An 8282-nucleotide genomic window follows, 5' to 3' on the forward strand; every position below is an offset into this window, starting at 1 on the left:
GAAACCACTCAATCTTTATTTCTATAGACTATTAGCAATCCGCCCTGCCAGTTTACAGCCCAGGCGGCATTGTTGAAAGTTACCCCTATGCTTTCCTGAATCCCCATATATGATGTAGAGGCACAGCATATAGCAGATGACTGATGCCATACCGCCTGTTTTGCGTCCTCACCCATGTCCAATTATACCCCCATACATTTAGCTCTAGTGACAACAGTTACATTGTAATCAATTAATTTGTAAGATGTGCTAAGATTAGTCATTGGAACCATGTACAATTTGCAACTTGGTTACAAAGTTGTAGGAAGTAGCCATTCCACAGAATTTCACAGTGCTTGTGTCAGTACATCCATTCAATTTGGCAATAAGTTCTGAATAAGTGCAATAATTTTGCACTCTAGTAACCAAATCCTAATCAGGATAAGTGAGGTGAAAGACTGAGGGTCATCATTCTTTTTTTCTACTGCCACAGTGCCCCTTCCCCATTCCCAATTCCCCAACACAACACCAGCTTTCCTGTTACAACATAACATTTTCTACTTTGTTTAAATAAAATTAGACTTGCTCCAATCTCTCCAGTAGCACCTTCCAGAGTTTATTCAAAAGAGATGATGATGTTACAGCTCTGAGAAAAACAACAGTAAAGTTACCCAGTGAACTGGAGGATTCTATTCTCCAATTATAGTTCAAGGTGATTCTTATGTCTTTTGAGTTAGATTTGTGTTAGATTTGAGCATTATGCTGAGCAAAGCAATGAGTGTTTGCACAGGAGCCATACATCACTGTTGCCCCATTTATGGATGATCAAGTATCACATGTTCCTATAGGAATTGATCACTGTTTAACAGGACAGTCTTTTGCATTTATTATTTCATGCAAGAGAAGCACTTGCTGAGATCAGCGTGGTGTGGGCTGCAATCAGAGGCACAACGATTATTTATACCTTCATTTAATAAACACAGGGTTTGGGTCATGAGACGCAAGGGCCAAATTCAGACAGACCAGTAGAATAATAGAATTTATTATATTGCACAATTAACATACTGGGTAGGAAGGGCATTCGATTAGCAAGGTGACACCACTAACTTTTCTCCCGCACCGCCACTGAATTTATGTGACAATAAGGTTGTAGGAGTGATGCTAAATCAAAGGGCAACCCTTCTGTGATTGCTACCAGTTTTGTGTGATTCAGGACATCAGTCACTCGTCGTTATCAGCGTGCCTGAGATGCCAGAAGATCTCTCCATTGCACACACCCCTCTGCCAGTTCCAACAGCTGTCTGCCCTTTTACACATTCCTAACCAGGTCTTCCGATACTCAGTCCCAACATCTGCTCAGAGGCCACACCTTTAGTATTCATCAGTCTGTCCTTCTGGCTGATATTCAACACCCTGCTGACAAAGCATCTAGACACTGCTCCTGTGTCTTCATGGCAGCACTTCATGCATGAAAATGTTTATTTTGTTTGCCGATGCAACCTAGAATTAGATGCCAATGGATGAAAGTATAATGCTCTGTTCATATATATTTCTACCATATTTAAGTGCCCGCACCAATTTATTGTTGGACACCTGAATATGAATGACTAAACCAGCTGCTAGTTAAAGGAGCCTTTCCAACTCTTCCATCTCACTAACCATGATTAGGATTTGGTTTATTGGAGCACAAAATTATTTCAGTTTTTCAGAAATTCTGTCTCATTGGAGCTAGGCACCCTTATGTCTCAAAACTTACAATATGGAAGCGAAAATTGAAGAATGGTGGCCCAGTACTTGGTGACCCAGTCAGTGCCATTATGCTGAAACCAGCAAGATGAATGTAGCCTACAATAATGCTTGTAGTTCAGCAATACAGATTTCTCTATTCATAACTATTTTCCAGTCGTGAACAGGCTAATTGGAGAAACAGAATACAAATATTTTTTATTGACAGTATTGACACGCGTTACGACCAAGGCAGGAGGAGCACACTGTTAATTCAGTCCCACTTCTCCACGGGTCTCAGCATATCAGTAAATTTTCCCATTTACCGAAGTGTCCAATTATATACTCTATGTGTCCCTGAATGAAGCACACCAGCCAGGTTTCTTTAATCAACAACAAAATTAACTGTTTATCATAAAACCAAGTCAACCAATAATAAAGTAAATCTATATACGAATTGAGATATTAGTTTTTAGTTTTAGAGATACAGCACTGAAACAGGCCCTTCAGCCCATCGAGTCTGTGCCGACCATTAACCACCCATTTATACTAATCCTACACTAATCCCATATTCCTACCACATCCCCACCTGTCCCCATATTTCCCTACCACCGACCTATACTAGGGGCAATTTATAATGGCCAATTTACCTACCAACCTGCAAGTCTTTTGGCTTGTGGGAGGAAACCGGAGCACCCGGAGAAAACCCACGCAGACACAGGGAGAACTTGCAAACTCCACACAGGCAGTACCCGGAATTGAACCCGGGTCGCTGGAGCTGTGAGGCTGCAGTGCTAACCACTGTGCCACTCCTTATCTTCCCTAGCCCTCATGCACATGCATATATATCCAAAAACCAGTTAACCAGGAAAAAAAAGGATTTTTGTTTACAGCTTGAAAGGAAGAATAAAAAACGCTGTCATGATCTGGAAGGAAGTTCTTCGGTTTGGTGGGTGTTGCAGAGTCAAATAGTTGGATGTCACTCGAAATCTTTCCAGGCAAGTTTGATGAACAGTCTGTGATGGGTAGGCATCCAAAGAACTTCAACAATAGAAGGCTTCACTTAAGGTCCTCCATCAGGTGTGCAGCAACAAGGATCTTCTTAGGTCTTACAGCAGCAGTATAGCAGTATAAGGTTTCTTCCCATATTCAGAATTTCTTAAACCCAGGAGGCTTCAGTACATCTTGATGCAGGGATTCTTCAGAGAGAGGAGGCAATAGGAATCTGCCACATTTGAAATACAGGATTTCTTCTCAAGAGATACAGGATTCCTTTACAGAGAGTTAATCCTTTTTCTGGGTCCTCTTCTGATCTCCAGGCAGGTCAAAACCAAATTTCAAATGCCTGCATTTTGTCCAAACTCACTGGCTTTTAAATATTAAAACTGAAACCAAAACCTTCCATAAACAAGTCGCTTGTCCAGTTATAAATTGTCTTTTGTCATAACAGAGGGTAGCTCTGAGGTCAACCCCCTGCTGGTTTCCTTGAAATTACCTGCATTCCAGTCATTGTTTACCCATTCAGCTTTTGTTGAACTTCCTTTCAAAAAAACCATAAAGTTCAATTATTTGCAGGTGTCTCAATGTCCATTGAAATCCTTTTTCAGCTTTTAAAAACACAGAACCCTAAGTTTTAATACAAAAAAATCCTCGTAACACACTAAAATAGCTTTCTGTCCAATATTTATATCATATCATTCAAATTAATATTGCATTGAAATTCACACTGTAAATTCATATTGGGCGCAATGGTTAGCACCGTAGCCTCACAGCTCCAGCGACCCGGGTTCAATTCTGGGTACTGCCTGTGCGGAGTTTGCAAGTTCTCCCTGTGTCCGCGTGAGTTTTCACCGGGTGCTCCGGTTTCCTCCCACAGCGAAAGGCTTGCAGGTTGATAGGTAAATTGGCTGTTATAAATTGACCCTAGTATACGTAGGTGGTAGGGGAATTGTGGGGATGTGAGAGGGTAATGGGATTAATGTAGGATTAGTATAAATGGGTGGTTGATGGTCGGCACAGACTCGGTGGGCCAAAGGGCCTGTTTCAGTGCTGTATCTCTAAATAAAAATGGAAATTCACTTTTCTTTTTTATTCTTTATTATTGCAATGTAAGTAACACTGGCAAGGCTGCTTCTATTGACCATCCTAGGTTCCCTGTGAAGGTGATGGTAGATCTGCTTCTTGAACTGCTGCAGTCTATGGTGATGGTGCTCCCATGATGTTAGATAGGGAATTCTAGGAATTTGGCCCAGCTGTACATGCTCTATAATTGAGGCACATGTGATGATCATATTTAGAAAATACGGGGCAGATTTCCCAACCTCGTGCTCAGTTTTCAAACGGCTAGAGAGCCTGTTGACAGTGCCAACTGGCGTGCCAAAACATTTTGAGGAGCAGGCCTTATTAACATAGGGTCGGTGGGTTTTGAGGGAAAATGAGTGCCCAGGGCAGCTTGCCAGTTTTAGATTGCATAAATTAACAGACCTGCAATATTTAGCAGCCGGCAACCTAGAAATGGGTAGGTCCGGAGACGTCAGTTCTGATCGGTGGCAGGGGGTTGGTACCAATTGGAACAGTGACCCAGGTTATTTAGGTGCAGGTGCACCCTTGTTCCTCTTGGCCCCACAGAAGTAAATACAAATTTAGCTGTTAGGCTCCTTTCTGGCTGGGCCACCAACTGAAACGGGAAGCAGCATCCACCCAGTTAAGTAATAAAATGGCATTTAGGGCACTTGGACTGTTATAGGACACTGATTTGCATATTAAAAGGGCTTACTGCCTGATTGAAGTGTGCACTTCGATCATCCACCCTTGATAATATAGCATTGGCCATATTACCGGTGGGGAAAGGGCAGTGAATCATACAAATCATTAATAATCTAACAAATTAAAGAAAGAGAATTGAATACTTCTGCTCAAGTCTTTTATACAGTGGGATTTAGTCTCCTGAGTAAAAATTTCACTGCCGCAGGCTGTAGTGCCCAAAATATTAATTTACCATCACAGCTCACAGCACTATTGTTAGGAGAGGGAGGATAGAATAAGAGACAATCTGTAGCAACAATAATAAATGGAATAGTGCCTATACAATTTGAGATAGATGGACTCAATTCACAGCATTGGGGTTCAAGTCATGTCGAACCTAATTTCTCCATAATTGGTCACCAGTTATATTGCATCACTTTCGTGGTCATGTTAATTATATAAACACCCTTATATTATTACTCCCTGTATATTGCTTGGTCATGCTCCAGGGTCAGTAACAGCAAAATGCTGTAAATGAAGCCGACTAGGTTTTTTGCTGCTAACATTAATCATGATAAAACGTAATTATCAAAGTCACTTTAGATTGTTGGCCCAGATCGACTCTCATGCTATGCATATTTATGTATCTTTATCATTTGATGGCACTCTTTTCGACAATGTAATTTGACACATTTTTAAGCACCAAGAGCACAATAAATGTATAATGCTTATGATCAAGAGGCATAAATATTACAGTTTAATGAATACAATACATTCACTTAATAACATGTAACAAATTTAGAGTTTTATATAATAATATATATGTTCTTATGTTCTTACATATATCTATATAGCAGTTAACACAAAATATTCCTTTCATGGTTAACCAATTATATTTATTATTTTAAAGCAATGTGTTGTCAATTTATTAATAATTGCATCTGACCAATTGAACTAATTTTCTTCATTCAACATTTTGTTAATTATTGCAGTATTTCCAATTAAAGTTTACATTATTATATAATCTCAGAAAGCTACTGAAGAGTTAAAAAGTCACTGTTGTTATGCAGGCAAACTCAGCTGACAACTTTAGTTAAATAACAAATTAATTTGTTTTTGATAGCGTTGATTGAGGGCACCAGGAAAAGCCTCTGCTTTTTTTGGATTGTGCCAAGAAATCAATCACATCCACCTGAGCAAGTTGGTTTAATATCTCATCCAAAAGACTGCACGTCCAACAATCCCTGAGTACTGCATTGAAGTGTCAGCCTAGATTATATGCTCAAACCCATGAAAGGGGCTTAGAATACATGACTTTCTGACTCAGATGTGACTGTACTATCACTGAACCAAGCGGTTATAGAAACTGGGAGCAGTACAACACCAGATCTGCTGTTGCATTGATCATTTTTATTTTATTGCTTTTGGAAGTGATTGTCTACCAGAAGCATCTGCAAGCAAGTGATTATTTCTCCATTAATTAAAAAAAAAACCTTAAATTTAGGAGATTGCTTTATGAATTGAGCTACATCACTGCCCTTTCACCATTGTTTTCTGAGATTCAAAACAGCCTAGACTACTGGAATGAAAGTTACTAACATGCCCAGACTTCAGAATCCAACACAATTCTATAAATGGCCTCAAGGCTGGAGCATCTTTCTGACAGGCAGAAGTCCTGCCACATTGAAGGTGACCCCAATGCCACAAAATGGCAACTTGCATTTATATAATGCCTTTAGTGTTGTAAAGTATCCCAAGGATATTTAGACTCAGATGTGATAGTGAGCAATACAAACCAGGGTGTTCTGGGTTTGATTCTTCATCTTTGTTGAGTTAGAATGAACTTGCATTTACATAGCACCTTTCAGGTCCTCAAGAAATTCCAATGCATTTTATAGCTAATGGTTTCTTTTAATGTGTAGCCATTGTTGTTTAATAAACAAATGCAGCAGAAAATTTGTGATTAGGAATTTCCTGCAAATAGCAATGGAGATCAGTGACTGATTAATCTGGTACTGGTGCTGCTCATTCAGGGAGAACTCCACTATTCCCTCAGTACTACACTGAAATGTCAAGCTAGATTAGGTACAAAAGTTTTATAACTGGGGCTTGAGCCCACAATCTTCTGACTCACAGATCACTGTACCTGTTCTCACCTGGGATGCTTATGTGGGTCAGAAACAAAAACAGGAAATGCTAGAAATACTCAGCAGGTCAGGCAGCATCTGTGGGGAAAAAAATTAATGTTTCAGGTCGTGACCTTTCATCAGAACACCGCTCCTGGTGGCGCTGCTGATACTTATTGAGCTGCCAGCCCTGTGACTGGCCCCCAGCTCTTCGGGTTTGGATCCCTGTCTATTAAGTGTTTAAAGGGATGGGTTCCCACCTCCTTATACTTTGACCCCAAAAGAATGGAGGATCTCTCCGGGCGTCAGAAAAAATGCAGAGGCGGGGTAGCCCCCCATTTTTTCGGCCTGGCACTGGGAAGCGTGCCTCATGCATAAAATCAAGCTGATGATGTGGACAGCAGCTGGTCAGCACCTCTGTCAGTGACACCAATGCCTCATGTAGCTGTGATGACAGAAGAAGGTCCTGCCCTTCAGGCCTCAGGCAGCCAGAGGACGACTGCCAAGGTCATCCAAAACCATGAGGCAGCAAGGTTAGCAGTCTGCCTCCCTCTTAGCCGAAAGAACAGGGGAAGTACCAGGTAGGAGCACACGGAAGAGATTTAAGAAGAGCAACTAGCTGCACTCGGGGTTCATATTTTGTTAAAGCATTCTGCCTTGCAATTTTTTTGCTCTCCAATAAATTTAGAATGTGACAAGGCATCTGTTATCCTTCCATTCCTTGTGGACAGCTGACACTTCAGGAGTACTCTGGCTCTATCAAAGGGTATGATGGGAGGGACCATATCACGTGAAATCAATGCATTCGCCATGCGCAGTCTAATGTCTTACTGGGTGCAGGTAAACGGTAGGAAGTGGCAACAGGGCTGCAGAAATGTGAAGCTTTATTGGATTGCATGGATCTGTTAGTAAGGATCATGTGAAACATGTCTGTATCAGCGCGTCCCGAGCAGCCCTTGTGCATTTCTTATTACAGCTTGCCTGTGATCCCTGGAGTTCTTCAGCATGCAGCGTTTAGTCATCATCTTCCTCCATCTCCTCATTGTCGGTGAAGGCATCGTGATCTATGATATACTCAATGTTCAATTGTTCGCCCCTCTGTAGCATCAGGTTGCATACAGCACACAACCATGATAAGTGAGACCCTTGCTGGGGCAGACTGAAGGGCACCACTGGATCAATCTAGGCATCTATATCAGTACTTGGGTTCCTTACAGGCATCAGTAACCATGTCTTCAATTTTTAGCCCTTGTTACCCACATACAGCCTTGAAAGCGTGCAGGGGATCTGAAAATGTCTGGCACCTGGGACTGCGTTAGTATGTAAGCATCAAGACTGCTTTCCAGGAACTGTGCATACACCTGCAGGATCCAATTGCGGTAGTTGCAGACCAGTTGTACGTTGAGCGAGTGGAAGTTCTTCCTGTTGATAAGGTTGCTGCCTGGTTCGTGAGAGCCTTGATGGCCACATCCATGCAGTTGATCACACCCTTCACCTCGGGGAACCAAACAATGGCCCAGAAGCCTATGGCCCTCTTAACTTGACTTTCTGAATCAGTATGAAAGCGTACGTATTGGCTGACATCAGTTACCATCTTGATGCAGTGATGAGCCACAGACTGCAAGATTCCACACATATCTCCAGTGGATTCCTGGAATGATGCTGAGGCATGAAATTCAGCGCCATGGTGATCTTCAGCACCATTGG

The sequence above is a fragment of the Heterodontus francisci genome, chromosome 4, assembly GCF_036365525.1.
Source record: "Heterodontus francisci isolate sHetFra1 chromosome 4, sHetFra1.hap1, whole genome shotgun sequence".
In the NCBI taxonomy this organism is placed as follows: domain Eukaryota; kingdom Metazoa; phylum Chordata; class Chondrichthyes; order Heterodontiformes; family Heterodontidae; genus Heterodontus; species Heterodontus francisci.